The sequence below is a fragment of the Entelurus aequoreus genome, linkage group LG07, assembly GCF_033978785.1.
Source record: "Entelurus aequoreus isolate RoL-2023_Sb linkage group LG07, RoL_Eaeq_v1.1, whole genome shotgun sequence".
Taxonomy (NCBI): Eukaryota; Metazoa; Chordata; class Actinopteri; order Syngnathiformes; family Syngnathidae; genus Entelurus; species Entelurus aequoreus.
The window spans coordinates 51,232,474-51,245,334 of NC_084737.1; the positions used below are offsets into that span (position 1 = coordinate 51,232,474).

General features: G+C 40.8%; 1 protein-coding gene and 1 long non-coding RNA gene across 3 annotated transcripts in view; one reads left to right on the forward strand and one right to left on the reverse strand.

Moving 5' to 3' along the window:
• LOC133653979 (cadherin-4-like) overlaps positions 1-12,861 on the reverse strand; it is a 595,795-nt gene that overhangs the window by 474,966 nt on the left and 107,968 nt on the right. The window lies entirely within an intron of this gene.
• Positions 488-1,484, forward strand: LOC133653108 (uncharacterized). The gene is made up of 3 exons (XR_009826660.1): positions 488-806; positions 945-1,015; positions 1,178-1,484. It is a non-coding gene; the product is annotated as an uncharacterized LOC133653108 (long non-coding RNA).

A 12,861-nucleotide genomic window follows, 5' to 3' on the forward strand; every position in this document is an offset into this window, starting at 1 on the left:
TGGTCATGCCTTTTGGTCTCACTAATGCCCCAACTGTTTTTCAAGCAATCGTTAATGACTTTCTGAGAGACTTTCTGAACCGTTTTGTTTTTGTTTATATTGACGATATTCTAATTTTTTCCCAGTCCCCAGCTGCACATGTCAATCACGTCCGTCTAGTTTTGCAAAGACTTTTGGAAAAAAAATTGTATGTAAAAGTGGAGAATTGTGACTTTCATCGTGACTCTGTGTCTTTTTTGGGGTTTATTATTGAGGCTGGACAAGTGAGACCAGACCCCCAAAAAATAAAGGCAGTAGAGTGGCCACAACCAAGAAGTCGTCGGAAGCTCCAACAGTTCCAGTGTTTCGCTAATTTTTATAGGCGCTTCATACGCAACTTTAGCTCAATTGCCCAACCCCTTTGCAGATCAACCTTGTCATCTACTCCCTTTTCTTGGACTAAGGAGGCAGAGTCAGCATTTAAAAAGCTAAAGGACTTGTTCTCTACTGCACCAATTTTAATGCAACCGGACCAGACTCGTCAGTTCATTGTGGAGGTAGATGCCTCTGACTCTGGAGTTGGGGCGGTGCTATCTCAACGGTAAAGCTCTAATGACAAGCTCCACCCCTGTGCCTTCTATTCTTGTCGTTTATCGCAGACCGAAAGGAATTACGACGTAGGGAATCGGGAGCTTTTGGCCATCAAATTGGCACTAGAAGAGAGGAGGCACTGGCTTGAAGGAGCTGAACAGCAATTTATTGTCTGGACTGATCATAAGAATCTCTTACATTCAAACTGCCAAAAGACTCAATTCACACTAAGCAAGGTGGGCATTGTTTTTCAGCAGATTCAATTTCAAACTAAATTATCGTCCAGGTTACAGGAATATCAAGCCAGATGCCCTCTTTTGCCAGTTCTGTTCTGACACCACCTCTGACCCAGTGACCATTCTCCCTTCCACCAGCTTTGTTGCAGCCGTTACTTGGGAGATTGAAGCAGAGGTTAAGGAGGCTCGACGCACGGAACTTAATCCAGGTAATAAACCCGATAACCGTCTCTGTGCCTAATTCTGTCCGTCTTCAAGTGTTGCAATGGGTCCATACTGCTCGATTTTCCTGCCACCATGGAGTTACTCGCACACTCAACCTACTCAAATGTCGATTTTGGTGGCCTTCAATGGATGCTGACACACGGAAGTATGTCCTTGCCTGCTCCGTCTGCGCCCGAGGCAAGTCTTCACACCGTCCACCCTCAGGACTTCTTCAGCCGCTCCCCGTACCTTCTCGACCATGGTCTCATATTTCTATGGACTTTGTCACAGGACTGCCCCTGTCCCAAGGTAACACAGCAATACTTACCATAATTGACTGTTTTTCCAGGGCCTGTCATTTTGTGGCTCTACCCAAGCTGCCGACAGCTTTGGAAACTGCAAATCTCCTTGTAAATCATGTCTTTCGTCTACATGGACTACCTATGGACATTGTCTCAGACCGTGGACCTCAGTTCACCTCTCAAGTATGGCGGCTGTTCTGTAAGTCAATTGGAGCTACAGTCAGTCTTTCCTCTGGTTTTCACCCACAAACTGGCCAGACGGAGCGGACAAACCAGGAGCTGGAAGCCGCACTAAGATGTGTGGCAGCAGACAACCCGATCCAGTGGAACGTCCATCTTTCTTTGGTTGAGTATGCCCATAATTCGCAATTGAGTTCTGCTACTGGATTAACCCCCTTTGAAGCCTCTCTTGGCTACCAACCGCCACTATTCCCGGACCAGGAACAGGAGTTGGCCGTGCCATCTGTCCAACATCATCTGCGTCGATGTAAAAAGATATGGAAGGACACACAAGCTGCCCTCCTACGTACGGCCAAACGCAACAAGGTGGTGGCCGATCGTCACACAGTTCCTAGTCTAGCCTAACAACCAGGACAGTTGGTCGGGTTATCATTCTGGAACATCCCCCTAATGGCTGAGGCTCGTAAACTGTCTCCATGTTTTATTGGTCCTTTTCCTGTCAATGTGATCATCAACCCTACAGCCGTGCGACCGAAGCTGCCCTCTTCCATGAGGATATATCCTGTCTTTCACATTTCCCAGCTCAAACCAATGACTGCCAGCCCTTTGTGCCCTCCGGTCAAGCCCTCTCCGCCCCCCCGGATCATTGATGACATGCCTGCCTACACTGTTTGCCAGCTGATTGACGTGCGCAGACGTGGTCGGGGGTAGCAATACCTGGTGGATTGGGAAGGGTATGGCCAGGAGGAGCGGTCCTGGGTTCCGCACTCCGCCATCCTGGAACCTGAGATGGTTTGGGATTTCCATCGTCACCATCCTGAGAAGCCTTGTGGTCGCCGGGTGGCTCCCGTTGGAGGGGGGAGATGTCATGAGGGCATTTCTCCTGCTTTTTTTTCCTCTTGTTTTCCTATTCCCCTCTCCTCTCGTGTCTGTCCTGGCATTAGTTTCAGGTGTGCTGCCCACCTGTTGCTAATCAACTACCAGACTTAAACCCTGGATCTCCACTCAGCCGATGCCAGTTTGTCCGTTGCCTGCAGCAGAATCTAGCCACGAGCTCACTTACTCTGACCTTTGCCCTGAACCTTTTTTGTTATTAAATAGAGACTTTTAAAGGCCTACTGAAATGATTTTTTTTTATTTAAACGGGGATAGCAGATCTATTCTATGTGTCATACTTGATCATTTCGCGATATTGCCATATTTTTGCTGAAAGGATTTAGTATAGAACAACGACGATAAAGATTGCAACTTTTGGTATCTGATAAAAAAAAGGCTTGCACCTACCGGAAGTAGCGTGACGTAGTCAGTTGAACATATACGCAAAGTTCCCTATTGTTTACAATGATGGCCGCATGAAGTGAGAGAGATTCGGACCGAGAAAGCGACAATTTCCCCATCAATTTGAGCGAGGATGAAAGATTTGTGGAAGAGTAAAGTGCAAGTGAAGGACTAGTGGGGAGTTGAAGCTATTCAGATAGGGAAGATGCTGTGAGAGCCGGGGGTGACCTGATATTCAGCTGGGAATGACTACAACAGTAAATAAACACAAGACATATATATACTCTATTAGCCACAACACAACCAGGCTTATATTTAATATGCCACAAATTAATCCTGCATAATAACACCTGCGTGTTTGTTATGCTAGCTCCTAGCTCCTCTGCTAGCTCCTAGCTCCATAGAACACGCCAATACAATTCAAACACCTGATCAACACACACAATCACTCAGCCCAAAAGACCGTTCACCTAACCCAAGGTTCATAAAGCTTATATATTTTTAAAAAGTTACGTACGTGACGCGCACGTACGGTATGGTACGTGTTATGCTAGCTCCTAGCTCCTCTGCTAGCTCCTAGCTCCATAGAACACGCCAATACAATTCAAACACCTGATCAACACACACAATCACTCAGCCCAAAAGACCGTTCACCTAACCCAAGGTTCATAAAGCTTATATATTTTTAAAAAGTTACGTACGTGACGCGCACGTACGGTACGGTACGTGTTATGCTAGCTCCTAGCTCCTCTGCTAGCTCCTAGCTCCATAGAACACGCCAATACAATTCAAACACCTGATCAACACACACAATCACTCAGCCCAAAAGACCGTTCACCTAACCCAAGGTTCATAAAGCTTATCTATTTAAGAAAAGTTACGTACATACGCAAAAAAAAGCCAAAGCTGCATACTCACAGTAGCACGTCTGCGTCTTTGTCATCCAAATCAAAGTAATCCTGGTAAGAGTCTGTGTTGTCCCAGTTCTCTACAGGCGTCTGTGTATCCAAGTCAAAAGTCCTCCTGGTTAGAGTCTCTGTTATCCGAGTTCTTCCATCTTGACTGCATCTTTCGGGAATGTAAACAAAGAAGCGCCGGCTGTGTACTGTTGTGGCTGACTACGTTCGAAAAATACGTCCATTTCGCACCGACAACTTTCTTCTTTGCTTGCTCGGCTTCCTTCTCCATAATGCAATGAACATGATTGAAACAGATTCACGAACACAGATGTCCAGAATACTGTGGAATTATGAAATGAAAACAGAGCTTTTTCGTATTGGCTTCAATGTGGAAGGCATACCCGTGTTTGCCGGTCTACGTCACGCGCATACGTCATCCTCAGAGGCGTTTCAAACCGGAAGTTTAGCGGCAAATTTAAAATGTCACTTTATAAGTTAACCCGGCCGTATTGGCATGTGTTATAATGTTAAGATTTCATCATTGATATATAAACTATCAGACTGCGTGGTCGGTAGTAGTGGGTTTCAGTAGGCCTTTAAGGATCTGCACTTGGATTCTCACTCTTTTTTTAAACCACAACAATGGAAGTGTGCTCTAATTCAGTAGGAGATATTTAGTCAGGTGATGACTGTCCCTTTAAACCAAGACACGCGTCACAATAAAGATCAATCTTTATATTACATCTGTATGCCACCAATAAGCAAAAATGAGCAGACACAGCGTGAAAATCAAGGATGAGAGCAATAATGTGAGGAGACTTGCTAGTGCTGAGAGTGCGGTACAAACAAATTGACTGTGAAAGTCAGCGCCCCACTTCACAGCAGATGGGTTTTCATGATGTAGCTCTATTTATTTACTTTTTTTACCACTTAACAAGAGGTGACTCTTAACAAGACTACCATGGTCCTTATTTAAATGTATTCATATCCTGCTGCCCAATCAAGTCTGGCACAGTATATGGTTACTTATGACAATGAGAAGTATATTGACATAAGTTTGGTTATTGCAATTGGCTCGATACCCACAAAAACACTTCACATTGTGTCTATTTTCAAAGAATGCAGGAGGTTCATGAACAGAGTATACAGTGCTTGGTGATGAGGGAGACAAGTGACTCATATTTGGAGTCAATATCGTTGATCTTAGGTTTGCTCTGAGGACACCGACATGCACCTGTTGGTGCAAAATGCTTTTATTTGTAAGTTCAGAATGTATTATTTTCCAGAGAACAATTGGTGACACGTTAAGCAACTGAAGACAATAGCTCTACTGTTCAATCTAATCTGCTCTGGCAAGCATCATTTGCCCTGTAATAGGTGTATGTATGCATGTCTCACATAATCCTACTTTGCAGACGCTCATTTAAGCTATAGCATATCTAAATCCAAACATAATCAGTGATTAGTTTGTTAAGAAGTACAGTACATCTTTGAAAAACAAAAAAAAATTCAGGCTAACTAGTTGCCATCTGTTGAACCTGACAATCTCGACTGCGTTATATTTATATATGGCGGTATGAGGCTAAATTCCTTACTCGTGGTACTGTTGCATGGTAAAAAATTAGGCTCGTGGACCATTGGCACATTTTCACATAGGCCCTTGGAGGCAAAAAGTTGAGGCACCTCTGCTTTAGACTTCGGACTTTCACGGTTTTCTGTGATTGAGATTTGAAAAGCAACAATTATCCTCAAGTGACCGTCAACAAAGCTGCAGATGAGCCACCACTCTGCAGGGAAATTGGCCGTAGGTCACTGGAGGTAATTACGCCAGAATGGTACGTGGGGTGTCACTTCCATTTACTTCATAATATTACTGTACATATGCTGATTGTAGGTGGTGGGTGGAGGAACAGACATTTGAAAATGTATTTGAAATTCAGCAGACTCTGCATCTTTCCCAAAAATGGGGATCAGAGAATTGAGCGTTGTTCACGTTGACTGTATGAACAAAACACATCAAACACAAACATTAAACTTGTGCCTGCTAAAAAACACAAAAGGTGAAAAGGCCGTCATTGTAACAAGCTAGGGCTTGGCGGTACACCAGTATCAGATAATACCAGTATATTTTAGAAATAAATACATATTTGAGACAATACCGCCATACTGGTATCTTTTGATGTGGCTTTGTTACGGCTGATTGCGGCCAGTGCGGCGCGCCACTGGCGGTAGGCTTGGCAGGCACTGTAGCTGAGGAATGGTCCGTCTGGAGTCACTACCGTGTATTGCAGACACCGAACCACAGCCACATTAGCCTCCGCGCACAGCTGACGTGCCCCACCATGGCTCCAGCAGCTCCTCTTAATAACCAGAGGTAACACAATCCAGTGTAATGATTCAACAGAACAGCTGTCAGAGCCGACAAATTGCCGCTGCTAAACTGCTAAAGCTAACAAATACAGTTCAGCTGAAACCCTCGATGACGTCACACGTGGTTTGGCAATAGACACTGCTTTTAGAAGGCACACACAGACATGCTCACGCTGCACTCAAACATAAAACGTTTTTAAGTAAGGCATTAATTACTTTCCTAGGAAAAATTGCATTTATTAAAGCGTAATTCCATTAGTAATTCAATTATTTTTTTGGTTAAGTAATGACAAGTAACTTTGATTAATTACTATTTAAAAGTTATTTTCAGAGCACTGGTAAAAACAGTAATGTGGTATTATTGTGTTTAAACTAAACACTTTGCACATTTTGTTTGAAATATATCGTGATTCGCCCTAAAAATACCGGGATATCAGTTTTGGTTCATATCGCCCAGCCCTATAACAAGCATGAATCAATTGCTAATGTTGGAAATAAACCATTTATTAGTGACAAATAGAGATGTCCGATAATATCAAACTGCGGATATTATCGGCCGATAAATGCTTCAAAATGTAATATCGGAGATTATCGGTATCGGTTTCAAAATTATCGGTATCAGTTTCAAAAAGTAAAATGAATGACTTTTTAAAACGCCACTGTGTACACGGACGTAGGGAGAAGTACAGAGCGCCAATAAACCTTAAAGGCGCTGCCTTTGCGTGTCGGCCCAGTCACATAATATCTACGGCTTTTCACACACACACAAGTGAATGCATCATACTTGGTCAACAGCCATACAGGTCACACTGAGAGTGTCGTATAAACAACTTTAACACTGTTACAAATATGCGTCACACTGTGAACCCACACCAAACAAGAATGACAAACACATTTCGGGAGAACTTCCGCACCGTAACACAACATAAACACAACAGAACAAATACCCAGAACCCCTTGCAGCACTAACTCTTCCGGGACGCTACAATATACACCACCCACTACCTCCCCCCCCCAACCCCACCCACCTCAACCTCCTCATGCTCTCTCAGGGAGAGCATGTCCCAAATTCCAAGCTGCTGTTTAGAGGCATGTTAAATAAAATAATGCACTTTGTGACTTCAATAATAAAAATGGCAGTGCCATGTTGGCATTTTTTTCCATAACTTGAGTTGATTTATTTTGGAAAACCTTGTTACATTGTTTAATGCATCCAGCTGGGCATCACAACAAAATTAGGCATAATACTGTGTTAATTCCACGACTGTATATATCGGTATCGGTTGATATCAGAATCGGTAATTAAGAGTTGGACAATATCGGAATATCGGAAATCGGCAAAAAAGCCATTATCGGACATCTCTACTGACAACCCTTTGCTATCACCTGTTTTACCTTAGCAGTGCTTCTCAAATATATTTTGTTACGTCCCCCTTAGGGAAAAAGAAAATATTTCGTACCCTCCACACTCTTCATTGTAATAGTATAATTATAGTATATTATAATATTATAATAGTATACATTGTCATTAAAATTGTTATAACTACACCTCTGCATAACATTCTAAGCTTATTAACATTAAAGGAAACAACGCACCAGTCTTTCCTCGTCTCTTAACGTGGTTATAGTGAAGCCAATTGCTACATACGGCTCATCATATTGTGGTATGGCAAACAAAAGTATGTTCCCCAAGGTCACACGCGTACCCAGGGGGTTTCACCCCACTATTTGAGAGGGACTGCCTTAAAGCCATTTAACTCTATTGTGGACCGTAGAGGTCTCTCATAATAACTATTATTTTAGCTCAGTTACCTAACTGAACCATCTGATTAAAAATGAAATGAGAATTCTAATGAGGAAGATATGTCTCCCGCCACCCCAAATTTCCCCAGTGTGATTCGGAGAGAAAATTGCACGTGCACGCACACACGCACACACACACACACACACACACACACACACACGCACACACCCACACACACACACACACACACACATGCACACAGACACATGCACACAGAAAACTCTCTGTGAAAAGGGTCACTATCTTGCCAAAGCTATCCTGGCAACCAGAGCTTCCATAATGAGCCTATCTTTTGTGCCGCAGTGTCAAATTGCATTAAGTGTTAGTTCAGGCTTTAGCACATGTGGTTAACCAGTGAGGGTGCATATTGAAACATGACACTGCTTCATGTGGGCACAATGAGAATGCACACGTGTCCCTGTCATTGATTTAATGAGAAAATTGAGCTCATTAGTAATTCCCATGAAACATCTGCACAGACATATGCATGTTGTTGGAAGAAAGACTAGGTACTATGATTGGAAGGGAAATCTTTTATTTAAAGGATATGGAACCTGCAATCCCACTTTGAAATGAGATTTTAGACTTGATGTGGCCCTTATTTAATTCAATGCTTTTCTACAAATGTATCTTATTTTAAGTGAACATTTGTGACTACTAAACTGCTGTGGATGGCAGCTGTTCTACCAAAACACAAAATATTGACACAGTCTGGATGGGAAGTCTCATTTAGGTAAGAAAACTGAAAATTACTACTCTAGACGTTTATTTGTTTCAAACATGCTTAACAAAGTCGTTTGGTAGTCTTTAAATGCAGGGTTAGCATTATAGTTGGCGCCTATGAGTCATTAAATGGTGAAAATCTGTATCGTAAAAACAAAATATATTATCAATAATGTTCACCATGATTTTGTCATTGTGTCGTCAAGTTATCTCACGCTTGGAAGACCTTTCGGCGCAGGTAATGAAACAAAACACTACTTCTTATTAGTAGGAAAACAAGCACTTCATCAATCAAGAAAATCATGAACAGCCATTTGGTTGCAGAGGGAGAGGGGGAAAGCTATGGGAACAGAGCCATCAAGAAGCCGACTGACACAAAGATGCACAAAATGGGTTTGAAAGACTAACATAGGCCTGTCTTTTTTCTTCTGGATGATCCAGGGTGTCAAATTATGTCTGTCTTGAGGTAGAGAAAACCTTTTTTTGAATAGGGCAGACTATTGTATAGTAATTATTTAATTGTATATGTTGTATATGGATAGTTTACAAATACTAACTACCTCACCTGGCTTTGAAAGTAAATCATTGTTATAATTCCGACTGTTTACTTGGCTACATTTATCCATAACATCTATCCATGTTATACCGCTTGTCCCTATCGGGGTTGCGGGGGGGGGGGCTATCCCAGCTGCACTCGGGCGGAGGGCAGGTTACACCCTGGACAAGTCACCACATATTTACACACAAAAAATCTAAATTGTTACTACCTTATTTTTCGGACTATAAGTCACAGTTTTTTTCATAGTTTGGCCGGGGGTGCGACTTATACTCAGGAGCGACTTATGTGTGAAATTATTAACACATCACCGTAAAATATCAAATAATATTATTTAGCTCATTCACGTAAGAGACTAGACGTATAAGATTTCATCGGATTTAGCGATTAAGAGTGACAGATTGTTTGGTAAACGTATAGCATGTTCTATATGTTATAGTTATTTGAATGACTCTCACCATAATATGTTACGTTAACATACCAGGCACGATCTCAGTTGGTTATTTATGCGTCATATAACGTACACTTATTCAGCCTGTTGTTCACTATTCTTTATTTATTTTAAATTGCCTTTCAAATGTTGGGTTTTATCAAATAAATGTCCCCAAAAAATGCGACTTATACTCCAGTGCGACTTATATATGTTTTTTTCCTTCTTTATTATGCATTTTCGGCCGGAGCGACTTATACTCCGGAGCGACTTATACTCCGAAAAATATGGTACTTGGGTTTTAGATTATTGGTTGGTTTTAGGCCCAGTTTGTTCAGACATGATGTTAAAATTAAAAAAAAGAACTGGATAGTACAACCTGTGCTAGAAAACGAAACCAACTGAGGCAAGATACAGTACACTGTTTAAAAATTGTAGCTATAGAGGTAAACATAAACATACATGAAAACACTAAAAACTACAAAAGATTAAAGAAGATCTAAATTTTTTTTATTTAAAGTGGTTGAATGGTAGTAGGTAGAAGCAGATCTTAATCCTATGTATTCTCTATTTCTCAATAGTTACTGATAGTTTGTTCATTCACTGCAAATAATATGTTCACGTAAAAAACATGTATAATACAGAAAGAAAACAACTTAAATGTTTAACAATAGATAGATAGAGATCATATTTTTAGGGAGGCTTGGCTCGGTTGACAGGGCAGCTTGAGGGTTCTAGGTTCGATGCCCGCTTTCGCCATCCTAATCCTTGTCGTTGTGTCCTTGGGTAAAACACTTTACCAGCCTGCTCTCAGTGCCACAAACACTGGTTGAAAAATGTAGCTTAAAGATGTAAAGCGCTTTGAGTCTCTAGAGAAAAGCGCTATATGAATATAATGTACTTAAATTCACTTATTCAGTGATAAAAGGAAAATGAATAAATTAGGGAAAAAATAAAAACTAGTGTAATGAAATAACATAAATGAAAGAATAAATAAACACATTATGAATAAAAAAAACTGATGCAATAAACACAGGAGTAAGATACAACAGAAACACAATACAGTGTATAGATAAATAAATGCAGGCTATAGTCTAAACTAGGGTTGTACGGTATACTGGTTTTAATAGAGTACCGCGGTACTAATGAAATAAAAACGATACTACACTGCCCTATAAAAATACCAGTATTTTTATTTCATCAGCATGCTGCCGTGCGGCGGTGATGTTGCACAGTCAAGGCGAATGATGTTGAGTATATGAAAACGCACACAAAAAGCGCATATAAACAGAAGTGGAGAGGAAGAATGGCAAAAAACAGCTTTTTTACTGGTTAATAAAGAGGATGCATGAAGCGCAATATGGAAGGCTTCAAAACTACCTATAAAGTTGACCATTTAAACACAAAAAGTGTCACGCTGAAAGCGCTGCTTTAAAAATGCCTCGCCAAAGGTGGCATTAAAATATTGCAATCTTTGCTTCAAACCTAGGTAAACATTTTAATCAATCAATCAATCAAAGTTTACTTATATAGCCCTTAATCACAAATGTCTTAAAGGGCTGCACAAGCCACAACAACATCTTTGGCTCAGATCCCGCATTAGGGCAAGAAAAAACTCAACCCAATGGGAACAACGAGAAACCTTGGAAAGGACCGCAATTGTGGGTGACCGCTGCAATGGATGCCGAGTTGATACGGTTAATAACGTGAGTCCAGTCCATAGTGAGGCCAGCAGTGGATCCTCTTGAATGTAGACAAGTCAGCAACACAGAGATGTCACCAACTGATGCACAAAGGAGTGGTCCACCCCCGATACCAACTTGGAACAGCTAGCGTATCCTCCATGGAAACTTATCCGTGGCTACCTGATAACATCTCCACGCAGGAAAGGGGGGACGAGCAGAAAAGAGAGACGGGAGATCAACTGGTCTAAAAGGGGTCTATTTAAAGGCTAGAGTATACAAATTTGTTTTAAGATGGGACTTAAATGCTTCTACTGAGATAGCATCTCTAACTGTTACTGTAGGCCATTTCAGAGTACTGAAGCCCGAATAGAAAATATAGCCCGCATACGTTTTTTGGGTTTTGGGAATCACTAATAAGCTGGAGTTTTAGAACCCTGATTTCTGCTCGGGACATATGGTACAATACAATCAGCAAGATAGGATGGAGCTAGACTGTTGAGTATTTTATATGTAAGTAGTAAAACCTTAAAGTCACATCTTGAGTGCACAGGAAGCCAGTGCAGGTGGGCGTAATATGATCAAACTTTCTTGTTCTTGTCAAAAGTCTAGCAGCCGCATTTTGTACCAACTGTAATCTTTCAATGCTAGACAAAGGGAGAACTGAAAATAATACGTTACAGTAATCGAGACGAGACGTAACAAATTTATTACGGAGATTAAACAAAGCTGCTTTAGTAACACTCTTAATGTGTGACTCAAATGAGAGAGTTGGGTCGAAGATAAAACAGAGATTCTTTACCGAGTCCCTTTGTGTAATTGTTTTGTTGTCAAATGTTAAGGTGGTATTATTACATTTTTAATATTTAAATAACTGGCATTCAGATCTGAACAAGGAGTTTAAAGAGTGCCAGGTAATATAGTTAACAAGCTCCACTGTTGTGCACATATAGATACGTAGACATGCACACAGCATTGGCTTGTTGCCAATTATTAGCGTAGTCAAAATTACACAAGTCCCAGCTAACCATTCTTGGTTCCCAGAACATTGTGCTTATGTTAGCCTTTAGGGTAGTGCAAACTAATGCAAGGGAATTGACTGAATTTTGTAACAAATTCCTACAATTTGTGTTCTATCTTTAACAATGTGTGTTTTACCTGCTCTATGTCTTATCGGCATACTTTTAGCTATAGTATTATTTTCAGTATTCACTAATGATTGTATTTTTCTTAAAGCCAGACCAAGAGTGGTAACCATAAATCATTAAGCATGTAATACAACATCAATGAAGATTTAAATTCTATTCTATCCTATGATAATCCTAGATACACCTAAAATGTGTTTTTTGAGTGCAATAAGAAAAGCCCAATGTGTTTAATGCCTTTTAATTGTTATTTTAACATCATAAAAGTGTTATTTTCAATAGTATTGGTACCAGTACCAAAATAGGGGGTGGTAGGGGTGCAGGGTTGTTGTTTGTTTTTATTTAATTTTTTTTGCCTTAAAAAAATACAATCATGTGTGCTTATGGACTGTATCCCTGCAGATTGTATTGGTCTATATTGATATATAATGTAGGAACCAGAAATATTAATAACAGAAATAAACAACCCATTTGTGTGAATG